This window comes from Mustela erminea, chromosome 8, assembly GCF_009829155.1.
Source record: "Mustela erminea isolate mMusErm1 chromosome 8, mMusErm1.Pri, whole genome shotgun sequence".
In the NCBI taxonomy this organism is placed as follows: Eukaryota; Metazoa; Chordata; class Mammalia; order Carnivora; family Mustelidae; genus Mustela; species Mustela erminea.
The window spans coordinates 113,975,013-113,992,037 of NC_045621.1; positions in this window are offsets into that span (position 1 = coordinate 113,975,013).

Genomic DNA, 17,025 nt, shown 5'->3' on the forward strand with positions numbered 1-17,025 from the left:
CTCTCACCACTCTTGTTCAAGACTAGAAGTCCTAGCAGCAGCAATCACACAACAAAAGGAAATAAAAGGTATTCAAATTGGCAAAGAAGTCAAACCCTCTCTCTTTGCAGATGACATGACACTTTATATGGAAAACCCAAAAGACTCCACCCCCAAACTACTCATACAGCAATTCAGTAATGTGACAGGATACAAAAATCAATGTACAAAAATCAGTTGCTTTCTTATACACTAAAAATGAAAAAACAGAAAGGGAAATTAGAGAATCGATTCCATTTACTATAGCACCAAGTGCCGTAAGATACCTGGGAATAAACCTAACCAAAGAGGTAAAGGATCTGTACTCAGGGAACTACAGAACACTCATGAAAGAAATTGAAGAAGATGCAAAAAGATGGAAGACCATTCCATGCTCATGGATCAGAAGAATAAACATTGTTTAAATGTCTATATTGCCTAGAGAAATCTATACTTTCAATGCTATCCTGATCAAAATTCCATTGGCATTTTTCAAAGGGCTGGAACAAACAATCCTAAAATTTGTATGGAACCAGAAGAGACCCCAGATTGCTAAGAAAATGTTGAAAAGGAGAAACAAAAATGGGGACATCATGTTGCCTGATTTCAATCTCTACTACAAAGCCATGATTACCAAGACAGCATGGTACTGGCACAAAAACAAACACACAGACCAGTGCAACAGAGTAGAGAGCCCAGATATGGACCCTCGATTCTATGGTCAAACAATCTTTGACAAAGCAGGAAAAAATATACACTGGAAAAAAGACAGTCTTCAATAAATGGTGCTGGGACAATTGGACAGCTTTGTACAGAAGAATTAAACTTCACCATTCTCTTACATCATATACAAAGATAAGCTCAAAATGGATAAACGACCTCAACGTAAGGCAGAAATCTATCAAAATCCTAGTGGAGAACATAGGACATAACTTCTTTGACACCGACCACAGCAACTTCTTTCAAAACGTGTCTCCAAAGGCAAAGGAAACAAAAGCAAAAATGAACTTTGGGGACTTCATCAAGATCAAAAGGTTCTGCACAGCAAAGAAAACAGTCAACAAAACAAAGAGGCAACCCATAGAATGGCAGAAGATATTCGCAAATGACATACAGACAGAGGGCTGATATCCAAGATCTATAAAGATCTCCTCAAACTCAACACACACAAAACAGAATATCATGTAAAAAAAAAAAAAAATGGGCAGAAGACATTAACAGACCCCACTCCAAAGAAGACATACAAAAGGCTAACAGACGCATGAAAAAATGTTCATCATCATTAGCCATCAGGGAGACTCAAATCAAAACCACATTGAGATACCACCTTACACCAGTAAGAATGGCCAAAATTAACAAGACAGGAAACAACGTGTGTTGGAGAGGATGTGGAGAAAGGGGGAACCCTCTTACACTGTTGATGGGGATGCAAGTTGGTGCAGCCACTTTGGAAAACAGTGTGGAAATTCTTTAAGAAATTAAAAATAGACCTATGACCTGCAATTGCACTACTGGGTGTTTACCCCAAAGATACAGACATAGTGAAAAGAAGGGCCTTCTGTACCCTAATGTTCATAGTATCAATAGCCACAGTTGACAAACTCTGGAAAGAACCAAGATGCCCTTCAAAAGATTAATGGATAAAGAAGATATGGTCCACATATACAATGGAATATTATGCCTCCATCAGAAAGGATGAATACCCAACTTTTGTATGACATGGATGGGAATGGAGGAGATTATGCTGAGTGAAATAAGTCAAGCAGAGAGAGTCAAATATCATATGATTTCACCTACTTGTGGAGCAAAAGGAATAACACTGAAGACATTGGCAAAAGGAGAGGAGAAGTGAGTTGGGGGAAATCGGAGGGAGAGATGATGCATGAGAGACTGGAGACTCTGAGAAACTAACAGAGGATTTTGAAGGGGAGGATTTGGGGGTATGGGTGAGCCTGATGTTGGATATTAAGGAAGGCATGTATTGCATGGAGCACTGGGTATAGTGCATAAACAATGTATCTTGGATCACTGAAAAAATAAAATATTATAAAATGATAAAATAAAATAAAAGTAAAGTAAATGGGCTAAATGCTTCAATTGGAAGACAAAAGATATCAGATTAGATTAAAAAAACAAGACCCATCCATAGACTGAGACTCATTTTAGACCTAAAGACAGCTCCATATTAAAAGTGAGGGATGGACAAGCATTTATCATGCTAATGGACCTCAAAAGAAAGCTGAATTAATAATCCTCATATCAGACAAATTACATTTCTAAGCCAAAAACTGTGTAATGGATGAAAAGGGACACTGTATCATACTTAAAATGTCTATCCAACAGGAAGATCTAACAATTATAAATATTTTTTCTCCTAACTTGGGAGCAGCCAATTATATAAACCAATTAATAACCAAATTAAAGAAACACATTGACAATAATAATAGGGGATTTCAACACCCAACTCACAGCAATGGATAGATCATCTAAGCAGATCAGTAAGGAAACAAGGGCTTTGAATGACACACTGGACCAGATGGACTTCACAGATAGATAAGTAGCATTTCCTCCTATAGCAACAGGATATATATTCTTCTTGAGTCCACATGGAACATTCTCCAGAATAGACCCCATACTGGGTCACAAATCAGGTCTTAACTGGTAAGAAAACATTGAGATAATGCTATGCATATTTTTAGACCACAATGCTATGAAACTTGAAGTCAACCATGAGAAGAAATTTGGAAAAAACATAAACATGGAGGTTAAAGAACGTCCCACTAAAGAATGAATGGCTCAACCAAGAAATTAAAGAAATATTAAATATACATAGATTCAAATGAAAATGAAAATAGGACAGTCCAAAACCTTTGGAATGCAACAAAAGTGGTCTTAAGAGGAAAGTATATAGCAATACAGGGCTTCCTCAAGAAAGAAGAAAATTCTCAAGTACACAACCTTACCTTACACCTAAAGGAACAGGATAAATATCAGCAAATAAAACTGAAATCCAGCAGAAGAGAAATAATAAAGATTAGAGCAGAAATCAATGATACAGAAATCAAAACAAAACAAAACAAAAACAGAACAATGAAACTAGGAGTTGGTTCTTTGAAAGAATAAGATTGATAAACCTAGACTTATCAAAAAGAAAAGAGAAAGAACCCAAATTAATAAAATTATGAATGAAAGAGGAGAGATCTCAACCAACACCACAGTAATACAATTATAAGAGAATATTATGAGAAATTAAATGTCAACAAATTAGGCAATCTGGAAGAAATGGATGCATTCCTAGAGATGTATAAATAACCAAAACTGAAGCAGGAAGAAATAGAAAAACTTAATAGACCCATAACCAGCAAAGACGTTGAGTTAGTAATCAAAAAATCCCCCAATAAACAAGAGACCAGAGTCAAAGGGCTTCCTAGGAGAATTCGGCCAATCATTTAAAGAAAAATTAATACCTATTCCATTTTTTAAGATTTTACCAATTTATTTGACAGAGAGATAGGAGAGCACAGGTAGGCAGAGTGGCAGGGAGAGGGAGAGGGAGAAGTAGGCTCTCCATTGAGCAGGGAGCCCAAAACAGGACTCAATCCCAGGACCCCAGGATCATGATCTGAGCCAGAGGCAGATGCTTAACTGACTGAGCCACCCAGATGGCCCAATACCTATTCTTCTGAAGCTGTTTCAGAAAATCGAAATGGAATGAAAACATCCAAGCTCATTTTATGAGGTCAGCATTATCTTGGTCCCAAAACAAAAGATCCCACTAAAAAGGAGAATTACATACCAATATCCTGATGAACATGGATGCAAAGATCTCACCAAGATACTAGCCAATATTATCCAAGAGTACATTAAAAGCATTATCCTTGGGGCGCCTGGGTGGCTCAGTGGTTAAGCCGCTGCCTTCGGCTCAGGTCATGATCTTAGGGTCCTGGGTTCGAGCCCCGCATCGGGCTCTCTGCTCGGCAGGGAGCCTGCTTCCTCCTCTCTCTCTGCCTGCCTCTCTGCCTGCTTGTGATCTCTCTCTGTCAAATAAATAAATAAAATCTTTAAAAAAAAAAAAAGCATTATCCACCATGACCAAGTGAGGCTGCCATAGTGGTTCAACATTTGAGAATCAATCAACATGATACATCACATCAATAAAAGAAAGGACAAGAGCCATATGATCCTCTCAATAGATGCAGAAAAAGAATTTGACAAAACACAGTATCCTTTCCTGATAAAAACCCTCCACCACATAGGAATTGAAGGAACATACCTCAATATCGTAAAAGCCATATACAAAAGACCTACAGCGAATATCATCCTCAACAAGGAAGAATCAAGAGTTTTTCCCCCACGGTCAGGAACACGACAGGGATATCCACTCTCACTATTGTTGTTCAAAATAGTCCCAGCCTCAGCAATCAGACAACAAAAAGAAATAAAAGGCATCCAAATTGGCAAAGAAGTCAAACTTTCACTCTTCCAAGATATGATAGAGAACCCAAAAGATTCCATCCAAAAATTGCTAGAACTGATACATTATTTCAGCAAAATCACTGGATATAAAACGAATGCACAGTATTCTGTTGTATTTCTATACACCATTAATAAAGCAACAGAAGGAGAATCAAGAAACAATCCCATTTACAATTCACCAAAATCTGTACGATTCCTATGAATAAATCTAACAATGAAGGTAAAAAAAATCTGTACTCTGGAATCTATAGAACACTTAGGAAAGAAATTGAGGAAGACACAAAGAAATGGGAAAAAATTCCACACTCATGGATTGGAAGAACAAATATTGTTAAAATGTTTAACAAAATGTTAAATTTTTAACAATTTAAATTGTTAAAATGTTTAACAAAAATGTTAAAATGTTAAAATATCTATGCTATCCAAAACAATCTATATATTCAGGGCAACCCTTATCAAAGTACTGTCAACATTTTCACGGAGCTGGAACAAAAAATCCTAAAATTTGTATGAAATCACAAAGACACCCCAATAGACAAAGCATTCCCCAAAAAGAAATCCAAAGCTAGAGACATCATAACTCTGGACTTCAAGCTGTTTTACAAAGCTGTAATCACCCCAGTGTTCATAGCAGCAATGTCCACAATAGCCAACTGTGGAAAAAGCCGAGATGTCCTTAAACAGATGAATGTGATTGATATATATACAGTGATATATATACAATGGAATGTTACTTAACCATCAGAAAGGATGAATACCCAACCTCTGCACCAACATGGATGGGGCTGGAAAAGATTATGCTAAGTGAAATAAGTCAAGCAGAGAATGTCAATTATATGGTTTCACTTATTTGTGGAAAATAAGGAATAGCATGGAGGACATTAGGAGAAGGAAGGGAAAAGTGAAGGGGAGGAAATTGGGGAGAAAATGAACCATGAGAGACTATGGACTCCAAGAAATAAACTGAAGGTTTTAGAGAGGAAGGGGGTGGAGGATGGGCTAGCCCAGTGATGAATATTAAGGAAGGCACATATTGCATGGAGCACTGGGTGTTGTAGGCAAACAATGAATCATGGAACATTATTTCAAAAACTAATGATGTACTGTATGGTGACTAACATGACATAATAAAAGAAAAAAAGCTGTAATCATCGAAACAGTATGGTACTGGCACAAAAACAGACACATAGATCAATGAATAGAACAGAGAACCCAGAAATGGATCCTCAACTCTACAATCAGTTAATCTTCAAAAAAGCAGGAGAAAATATCCGATGGAAAAAAAGACATTGGACAGCCACATGCAGAATGAAATTGGATCACTTCCTTATACCATATACAAAAATAAACTCAAAATGGATGAAAGACTGGAATCTATTAAAATCCTAGAGGAGAACACAAGCAGTGACCTCTCTGACCTTAGCCATAGCAACTTCATTCTAGACATATCCGCAAAGGCAAGAGAAACAAAAGCAAAAATGAATTACTGGGACTTCATCAAGATAAAAATCTTTCTCACAACAAAGTTGACAAAACTAAAAGGCAATTTACAGAATGGGAGAAAATATTTGAAATGACATACCAGTTAAAGGGCTAGTACCAACATCCAGAAAGAACTTATCAAACTAAACACCAAAAAACATAAATCCAGTCAAGAAATGGGCAGAAGATATGAACAGACATTTCTCCAAAGAAGACATACAAATGACCAACAGACACATGGAAAAATGCTCAACATCACCAAGCATCAGGGAAATAGAAATCAAAACCACAATGAGATACCACCTCACACTAGTCAGCATAACTAAAATGAACAACTAAGGAAACAACAGATGTTGGCAAGCACGCAGAGAAAGGAGAACACTTTTACACTTGGTGGGAATGCAAACTAGTGCAGCCACTCTGGGAAACAGTATGGAGTTTAATAAGTTAAAAATGGAGCTACCCTATGACTGAGTATTTGCAGTTCTGGGTATTTACTCAAAGGATACAAACCTAGTGATTTGAAGGGGCACAGACACCCCAATGTTTATAGCAACAATGTCCACGTTGGTCCAGATAGATATCCATTGACAGTTGAATGGATAAAGGAGATGTTATACACAACACACACACACACACACACACACACACACACACACACTGGAATGTTACTCAGCCATCAAAAAGAATGAAGTCTTGCCATTTGCAATGACATGAATGGAAAATCATGGAGTATTATGTTAAGTGAAATCAATCAACCAGAGAAAGACAAATACCATATGATTTCACTCATGTGTGTAATTTAAGAAAGGAAAAAGATGAACATAGGGCAAGGGAAGGAAAAATAAAATAAGATGAAAACAGAGAGGGATGCAAACCATAAAAGACTCTTAACTATAGGAAACAAACTGAGGGTTGCTGGAGTGGAGGTGGGGTAACTGGGTGATGGGCATTAAGGAGGGTATTTGATATAAAGAGCACTGGATATTATATGCAACTAGTGAATCCCTAAATTCTACCCTGAAACTAATAATATACTATATGTTACTAAGGAGGGCATGCCTTACATTGTGGTGATGAGCACTGGGTTTTATAAGCAACTAACGAATCATTGAACACTGCATCAAAACTAATAGGTACTATATGCTGTTAACTGGACATAACAAAAAATATTGAATTTAAACAAAAAATTAAAATAAAACAATTATAAAGATCTAGTTGGGCTTGAAATAAAGCCTAGAAGACACTTGAGAATTCCTTACTGCAGCGATAAAAGAACTAAACTCTAGACAGGTCAAAATTATAAATATCAAATAAACAATTTAACTTCACATAAAGCAACTACAAGAAGAAAATATGATTCCCCAAGTTACTAGAAGGAAAATAATAATAGAAATCAGAGTGGAAATCAATGAAATAGAGAATAACAATAGAAAAAGTCAATGAAAGTAAAAGGTGGGGGCGCCTGGGTGGCTCCGTGGGTTAAAGCCTCTGCCTTTCGCTCAGGTCATGATCTCAGGGTCCTGGGATCGAGCCCCGCATCGGGCTCTCTGATCAACAGGGAGCCTGCTTTCTCCTCTCTCTGCCTGCCTCTCTGCCTACTTGTGATCTTTCTCTGTCAAATAAATAGATAAAATCTTTAAAAAAGAAACAGAAAGAAAGAAAGAAAGAGAGAGAGAAAGAAAGGAAGGAAGGAAGAAAGGAAGAAAGAAAGGAAAGAAAGAATTACAACTGATACCACAGATCCAAAGGATCATAACAGACTACTATGAATAATTATATGCCAACAAATTGGACAATCTAGAAGAAATGGATAAATTCTTTAAAAGTTACAATCTCCTAAGACTGACTCATGAAGAAATAGAAAATCTGAATAGGCCGATTACTAGTAAGTTCAACATCCATTTATGATTAAAAACTCTCAACAAAGTGGGTATAGAGGAAACAAAATTCAACATAATGAAGGCCATACATAACCAACCCACAGCTAATATCATACTCAATGATAAAAAACTGAAAAACTTTCCTCTAAGATCAGGAACAAAACAAACACGCTCACTGCCACCACTTCCATTCAACATAATACTTGAAGTCTAAGCCACATCAATTAGGTAAGAAAAAACAATAAAGGCATTCAAAATGGAAAGGAAAAATTAAAATTGTCACTATTTGTTGATGACATGATACTTTATATAGAAAACCCTAAAGGCTTCACCAAATTTAAAAAAATCCTGTTAGAACTAATAAATGAATTTAGTAAGTTTGCAGGATACAAAATTAATATACAAATATCTGTTGTGTTTCTATATAATAATAACAAACTATTAGGAAAAAATCAAGAAAATAACCTCCTTAATGATTGTATCAAAAAGCATAAAATACATAGGAGTAAATTTAGCCAAGAAGGTAAAAGACCTCTACTATAAACTCTAAGACATTGATGAAGGAAATTGAAGAAGGCATAAATAAATGAAATGACATTCCATGCTCATGGATTGCAAGAACTGATATTGTTACAATGTCTACATTACCCAAACCAATCTACAGATTCAATGAAATCCTTTTCAAAATTCCAAATATGTTTTTCACATAACTAGAAGTAATAATTCTAAAATTACTATGGAACCACAAAAGATCCAGAATAGCCAAAACAAGTAAGACAGAAGAACAAAGCTGGAGGAATCACGGTCTTTGATTTTGAACTATAGTTGACTCTTGAACAATGTGGAAGTTAGGGGCACTAACCCCTCATGTAATCAAAATCTTTGTATAACTTTTAATTTCCCCCAAAACTTAACTACAATAATAACCTACAGAGAAGCCTTACAATAATGTAAACAGTTGATTAACATATATTTTGCATGTCATATTTATTTATGTTGTATACTTAAAATAAGCTAGAAAAAAGAAAATGTTATTTCAGAACTCGCAAGAAAGAGAAAATACATTTACAGTATTCTAATGTAAAAAAATCCACATACAAGTGGACTTGCACAGTTCAAATCCATGTTGTTCAAGAGCCAACTGTATACTACAAAACTTCTTTAGTCAAAACAGTATGATATTGGAATAAAAACAGATATGCAGATCAAGGAAACCGAATAAAGAGCCCAGAAATAAACGACTTGTATATGGTCAATTAATTTATAAGGGAGGCAAGAATATACCATGGGGAGTGAATAGCATCTTCAATTAAAGGTGTTGGGGGGAATGCCTGAGTGACTCAGTCGGTTGAGCATTCAACTCTTGGTTTCAGCTCAGGTCATGATCTCATGTAGTGAGATAGAGCCCTGCCTCAGGCTCCATGCTCAGTGTGGATTCTGCTTCTCTCCCTCTCTTTCTGTCCCTCCCCCAACTCACACTCTCTTGGTCTCCCTCTCAAATTAATTAATTAATTAAATGGTATTGGGGAAACTGGACAGCTGCATGTAAAAGAATGAAATTCACTGACAGCCATGACTGAAAAATTACACAAATATGCATGTATAAAAGGAAAAGCTGAAGAGGAACTCAAAGAAAAAAGAAGGCACAATAAAAGAAATGAGAGGCCTGTGTTGAAGATCAGGGAAGACTGCCTGAGAAGGTGCTGCTTTGAGATCGAAAGGATGAGCTGGGAGCAGATGTGTTCTGGGAGGGGTGCAGAACGGGATGGGAAGTAGAATGACACTGGTGCAGGGAGCAGTGTCCATGGAGGGAAACAAGTACAAATGAGTAGGGGTGGGGGCACTGGGGCAGACAGCAGTGTCTGTGGGGGGACAGCAAGTACAAGGAATGGGGGGATACTGGGGCAGGGAGCAATGTCCATGGGGGAAACAGCAAGTACAAAGGAGTTATGGGGGAGGGACACTGCGGCAGGGAGCAGTGTCCATGAAGGGGATAGCAAGTACAAAGGAGTGTGGGGGGGGCATGGGGCAGACGGCAGTGTCTATGGGGGGAGAACAAGTACAAAGGAGCAGGGGGTGGGACACTGGGGCTCCCTGCCCTCCCCCCATGGATGGGGCTTCGCTGACAGCAAGTAAAAAGGAGTGGGGGAGAGGGACAATGGAGCAGGGAGCAGTGTCCATGGGGGGAACAGCAAGTACAAAGGAGTGGGGGAGGGGGACACTGGGGCAATCAGCAGTGTCTTTGGGGGCAAGTACCAAGGAGTGGGGGGGAACACTGGGGCAGGGATCAGTGTCCATGTGGGGACAGCAAGTACAAAGGAGTGGGGGGGACACTGGGGCAGGGATCAGTGTCCATGGGGGGAACAGCAAGTACAAGGAGTGGGGGGGAATACTGAGGCAGGGAGTATGTCCATAGGAGCAGGTGGGGGTAGGGGGAACACTGGGTTTAAAGGACCAGAGGCCAGAAACACACCATGGTAAAATTAAGGGAGGCCCAGTCCAGTCCAGTCAATGGCTGGGAAGGGGTTCAGCCTGAATTACTAAGGAAAGGAAAGCCCTTCCATGGTGCTAAGGACTTAGCTATTTGACCAGAGGCCTTTCCCACTATGTGGGGGGGTCTGCTACCTTCCTAGTGTCTGGAAATCCTGACCATTCTAAATGGGCCAAGGCTTCAGCCCAGGGCACAGATGGCCCAATTCCATGACTATTGAGCCCCTACCTCCACACCAGATGCTGAGCACATGCTGGAACCCAAGTCTGAGAGGAGGGACAGCTGCAGGAGCCCACTGCAGTGTTAGCCTCTATGCTTCAGTATCCTGGCCTATGGGAATAACCTCAAGAGCAGCACACAGGATGCTCTCTCTGACTGGGGCATATTTTAAGTGTGTCTCATATGTGTTAACTCTACTCCTGAGCACCCCTTGAGGCAGCTGCTGTCATGTCCCCATTTTAAAGATGAGGCTGCTGAGGATCAGGGACAATGTTGAGAGGAGGAAGAGGAGACAGCTGGGCTCTTCTCTCTATAGAGTTTTCCTTCCTGGTCCCCACTGCACAGGCACTCACCTTCCTGCCTTGGCGACCAGGCTTCCTTGCAGACCCTGTGGCATGGGGTACCACCACTCACAGATTTGGGGTGACTCAGGCCAGACCTATTTAAATAGTGGGGTTGGTGATAGTGATAACCATGTCAGATGCTGAATGCCAATCGTAGCAGATGCTGTCTCTAGGGCACACGCCAAGTCTCTGTTCCCAGCTAGGCAAGTCCATGTGTAGCTTCCTGACCACCTGGACCCCTCCCCTCCCCATACGGCCACAGGTCCCCTTGCAAGGTTCTTTGCATGTCTGGAGTCCACATGCCCACTCTGTGAGGTGCTCAGCCTATGTCACCCAGTGTACTCAGAGGCTTAGTCCCTAGAGAGGAAGAGGAGTTTCACCACCAGCCGGCAGGCCCCTGCCATAAAGACCTGAGGAAGGGAAAGTGCCCCAGATCCACTCTAGTCCTCTCTGCTTTCCACAGACCCATGTCAAGGCACTGATGACCTCCAACTCCCAAACCTAATGGCCATCCACTCTTGCCACCTCCCCTGACCACACCACTGATACACCCTTTTCAAAGAAGTCTTCTCTGCTCCAACCCTCCATGCCATCTGCCTCCCTCATATCCCAGTAGGCATGTCCTTGAGAATGCCTCTGCCCCTGATCACCAGCTCCAGACCTTAATTACCACCCTTGTGCCCGGACCTGTCCTGCCCTCCAGATGTTCCCATCAAAACATGCAGGAGAAACTTCACCCTTCACACAGCACATTCCCGTGTCTCTGCCCCAGCCCCATCTGAGGCCACCAGATGGAGCCTAGGAGCTTGGTCAGCCAAACCTCAGCAAGTCCTGCCAAGGCTTGCTTGACAACACATTTCTGATCATCCCAAGGCTTGGCATCCCACCACACAGCTGCCAGCACCTCCCAACATTTCTCCAAGTCCCTGTCCTCAGAACCACCCTGCTGAAGGCCACTCATGGCTTTGCTCCAGTCTAGAAACCCAACATAACCCCCCATCCTCCATTATAGCTCCTTCCACCACTCTGCAGCATCCACTAAATTGGGGTGGTTGCTCCACAAGGAAGAAAACTAGTCTGTATATCCAGCCCCAGTGCCCAGCACTGAGCAGAGCTCAGTGTGTGTTGAGTGTGTGGGTCGTTACTTTGGCCTGAAATGGAGGAGAGGGCTCGAGTGGGTCTAGCCCAGCAGGGATTGTGGGCAAAGCCTGGGATGGGTGTTCAGGAGAAGAACACTGCCCTTCTGGGGTGCCTGGGTGGCTCAGTGGGTTAAGCCGCTGCCTTCGGCTCGGGTCATGACCTCAGGGTCCTGGGATCGAGTCCTGCATCGGGCTCTCTGCTCAGCAGGGAGCCTGCTTCCTCCTCTCTCTCTCTCTCTCTCTCTGCCTGCCTCTCTGCCTACTTGTGATCTCTCTCTGTCAAATAAATAAATAAAATCTTTAAAAAAAAAAAAAAAAGAACACTGCCCTTCCATGTGGAAGAAGCAGCCACAAGGCGGGACAGGGCCTGAGACAGGCTGCCTAGGGTCTACCACAATACCAGTATGGCAGGAGGGGCAGGGCAGGGAGGCCAACTATATGGACTGGATATGTATAGGGAGTCCTCAGTAGCCTGGGAGGCCCAGGCGAGGGCTCCCAGTAGAATTCAAAGCTAGGAGTTTAGAGAAGCCATATGGAGGGAGGGCCAGAACAAGAGATACACTTTGACAGGAGAGAGAGTTGGGTGTGAATTTCACACCCCTCATGACAGCCTCCATGATACTAGGCACTACCCTGGTCCCCACCACAGACTCTAGCAGATGCACCACCTCAGTGCTCACTAAGTGCTCCTAACTGGGCAGTTAGGAAGGACACGGCAACACCCTCTGCCCTGACAGAGTCTCGGGGTGACCTTCAGCAAACCCCTCCTCCTCTCAGGACCTCATCGGGGCTGCTTCTCAGCCCCAAAATGCTGGAAACAGAAGACAGGGCACCATTGAACCTTTGCCTCAGCCCAGGCCAGTGACTAGGGAACCGGAGCATGGCTGCAGGGACTCTGTGACTCTGCAATCAGGCCCACACCCTCATCCCAGCACGTCCTCTTCTGGGTAAGTGTGGGAGCCCTGGGAGACACAGGCAGGTCTGGGAGGGGTTTACAGCAGACATTCCTGGGGCTGCTCTGACACCCAGTGGTGATTCTCAGAACCAGCTGCTCCTAGGAGAAAGTGCAGCTGCTCCCCAGCAGGGAAGTGGAACAGGGAACAGAGAGAGAGGAGTAGGGAGGGAGGGAGGGAGATTAAGGCTAGAGGGACAGAGAGAGGGAGGAGGACAGAGGGTGAGGATAGGGTGAGAAGTCTGTTTTAGGCCATTCTCAAGAATTGAACTTGCAGTGGAATCAACCTGGCTGACTTGCTGATTCAGCTCTGGGCTGAGCCAGAGTCTGTATTTCTAATAGATTCCTGGAGGCTGCTGGTGGTCTGGGACCATACTCAGAGAACCATTGGTCTAGGAAAAACACAGAGTGGAAAAGAAGAAACATTTAGACCACTGCTGTGTGTCTATGGGCTGGTTCTGTCATTATTTTTTATTTGTTTTGTTTTAATGAACATATACACATATACATATATGTATTATTTGTTTCAGGGGTACAAATCATCAGTGAATCATCAGTCTTACACAATTCATAGCACCCACCATAGCACATATCCTCCCCAATGTCCATAACCCCGCCACCCCATCCCACCCTCCACCCTCCCCTCACCCCACACCCCTCCCAACCCACTGCCTCTAGCAACCCTGAGATTGAGAGTCTCTTATGATTTGTCTCCCTCTCTGGTCCCATCTTGTTTCATTTTTCCTTTCCCTTCATTTTCTCTTCCTTCCCCCCATAATCCCCCTCCCGCCCTGCCTCTCAAATTCCTCATATCAGAGATCATATGATAATTGTCTTTCCCTGATTGACTTATTTCGCTTAGCATAATGCCCTCTAGTTCCATCCATGTCCTGGTTCTGTCATTATTATACTTACACTTCAGGAGGCCATGCTATGTTCCCTTAGTGCTGGCCCCAGAGTCCTTCCCGTGGTCCCTCCGGCTCATCAGCTGAGCAGGTATAGCCTGCCCTTGTACCTGCCATCCCCACCTGGGCATAAGACGCAGCTCCTGAGGACTGGGATGAACAGCCTCCATAGGCACCATACCCACAACACCTCTCCACAAGGACCCAAGTCCTCAGCCTCTCACTGTACCTGGCACACATTCCCTGTGCCCATGAGATGCTGAATTGGCCTCTGACAGGTTACCGCAACAATTAGGCAGGGCCCTGCCTACAAGACTGCTCAGGAGCACCCAAGGTTCACTGCCCATTAGGGGATGACCTGCTCAAGAAATGTCATCTGAATGACTAGGGCTCAGGGGAGGTGCCTCTGACCTGATTTACCACTGACCAGGCAGAATGGCCGGAGAGCTGTGTAAAGCCAGGGTCAAATGCCTGCTTCCCACTGTGCCACTCCCTTCCTCGCTGTTTTGAGCTGGAAGAGGAAGAAAGGCTCCCTAGAATGTCAGTAGGCACAGAAAGGGTGGAAGGGAGGTACTACTGGCAGAGATGAGAGGAAAGCAGAAGTGTTCCTGGCAGGTAGTGCTTGGAGAAACTGGGACCAGGGGCATCAAGGATAGAAAGAATGCCGTGAAAACTCAAGACTCCAGTCCACCCTGGACCCTTCCAGCCTTTCTGGGCTTGAGCCCCAGGAAAATGCACTTGTCTTCAACACCTGGGCACTGCAACCTCACTGTTCCTGAGACAAAGCATGCCACATACCACAACTCAGGTAAGGAAGGGAGGTCTGTTCCTCCCAGTGGCTGCGGAGACACGGTACATCATGCAGAAGCAGGCAAGAATGTGTAACTCCAGGGAAGGGAGGAGGAGGAACAATGAGGGCAGGGGCAATGATATAATCTGCCACAGTGGGGGAACCTGGATGGCTCAGTGGGTTAAAGCCTCTGTCTTCGGTTCAGGTCATGATCCCAGGGTCCTGGGATCGAGCCCCGCATCAGACTCTCTGCTCAGCAGGGAGCCTGCGTCCTCCTCTCTCTCTCTGCCTGCCTCTCTGCCTACTTGTGATCTCTGTCAAATAAATAAATAAAATCTTTAAAAAAAAAAAATCTGCCACAATGCCCAGTAAATACTTGATGGGATGAATGAGTTTAAGAAATGGATGAAATGATGACATTTGTTACTGGAAAGGGTGGCTGTCTTTCTCTAGGTCCAAACCTGCCCATCAACTGGTAAGTAGGAAAAGAAATAATTGAACAAGAACAAAAAAAAATCTGTGACCAAATGACAATTTGTGCTGTGTGAACCAATAATTTACATGTAATTTGCAACCACCTCTTATACTAATCAATAAATATCTTGCAAATAAGGGTTAGTAGAAATTGATTTCCATTGAGTGTCTAGGATAGTTGGCCACTATTATCTGCCATTTACTGTATGTTCATCAGCAACTAGTCAGGGCAGCTTCTTCCTGAGCTTGGACTACACCCTGCAGCCAGGGCCATGTGATTAGCTCTCACCACTGGAACGTGAAAATGTTGAGCATCACTGCCAATCTGAGGAATGGATATATCTTTGCCATCTTTCTCTTCCAGCAGGATGTTAGAAGTATCCATGGAAGGACTCTAAGACAACCAGATGGAAGCCAGTGTGGTTCCTGAATGACAGCCGGCAGCACAACTCTCCCCTTCCTATCCAAACCACAGGACTGAGACTTAGTGAAGTTTTTGGAACTCAGCTCCTGAGATCTGAAGTGGCTCATCATAGCAGTCTCTGCATACAGTGAGGCTGACTCTTACTTCTAGGTCTTGGTGTGATCCAAGGTAAGAGCTTTGGAAAGTTATGCTCCAGGGAAGCTTGACATCCACTAGTTCCACATAGCTAGCAAGAACACAACCCCTTCAAGAGCCCCACACTGGGATGAGTAACTTTAGTACAATAACTTCATTATAGCATAATTGTTAGCAACAGCAAAAAGCAAATGGGTACTGGACTAAATTAAAGGATAAATTAAATGAATAAGGAAGTTCTTTATTTGCTTATATGGAAATACCTCAGACCTGTTATGTGAAAAGAAAAAAAAAGAAAAATGAGTATAGAACAGCATACATCAGCAATTTTCAAGGTATGATCCAAGGACCCCTGAGAGTGTCCCAGATCCTTTCAGGGTGTCTGCTAGGTCCTCCCTTTCCAACCACATGTCCATGTCCAGATTTCCTTCTATTCCTCAACTAAAAAGAAAAAAAAAAAATTACAATAGACTGAATGCAAGCAGATAAGAGAATCCAGTATTTTCATTAAACGACATGCTAAAGAAATTTTTCCAAATGTAAAAACGATTTGCCTCACTGATTTTTGTTTTGAAAAATATTTTTTATAAATTCTAGGTTTAATATCTCACAATAGGTTTACCTTTTTTAAGTTTCTGGATTTTATTTTATAATATGGTAAATTTTAATAAATATAAATCACAACTATAAAACTCTTTTGAGGGGGTGGGGTGCCTGGGTGGCTCAGTTGGTTAAACATTGTCTGCCTTCATCTCAGGTTCTGATCTCCAGGTCCTGGAATCAAGCCTCCCTCAGCCTTCCTGCTCAGCAGGGAGTCTGCTTCTCTCTCTCCTTCCCTTTGCCCCTCCCCACCACTTGCTCTCTTTCAAATAACAAAATGTTTTTAAAAAAATAAAAAAGCTCTTTGGGGGGCACCTGGGTGGCTCAGTCAGTTAAGTGTCTGCCTTTGGCTCAGGTCATAATCCTGGGTTCCTGGGATCAGACCCCCTCACCCCCATCAGGCTCCCTGCCAAATGAGAAGTCTGCTTCTGCCTCCTCCGTTCCTGCTCTCTCATTCATGCTCTCAAATAAATAAATCATTTTTTAAAAAATAAATAAAATAAAAAATAAAAAGCCCTTTGGAGGCCTCCACAAATTTAACAACGTAAAAGGATTCTGAGTCTAAAAAGTCTAAGTACCACGGGTATATACACCACCCTTTGTGTAAAAAGGAGAGAAAAATATATTTGTATTAGCTTATATATGCATGTAGGATCTCATGAAGGATAAACCAGTAGTGGTAGTAGTTAAGCA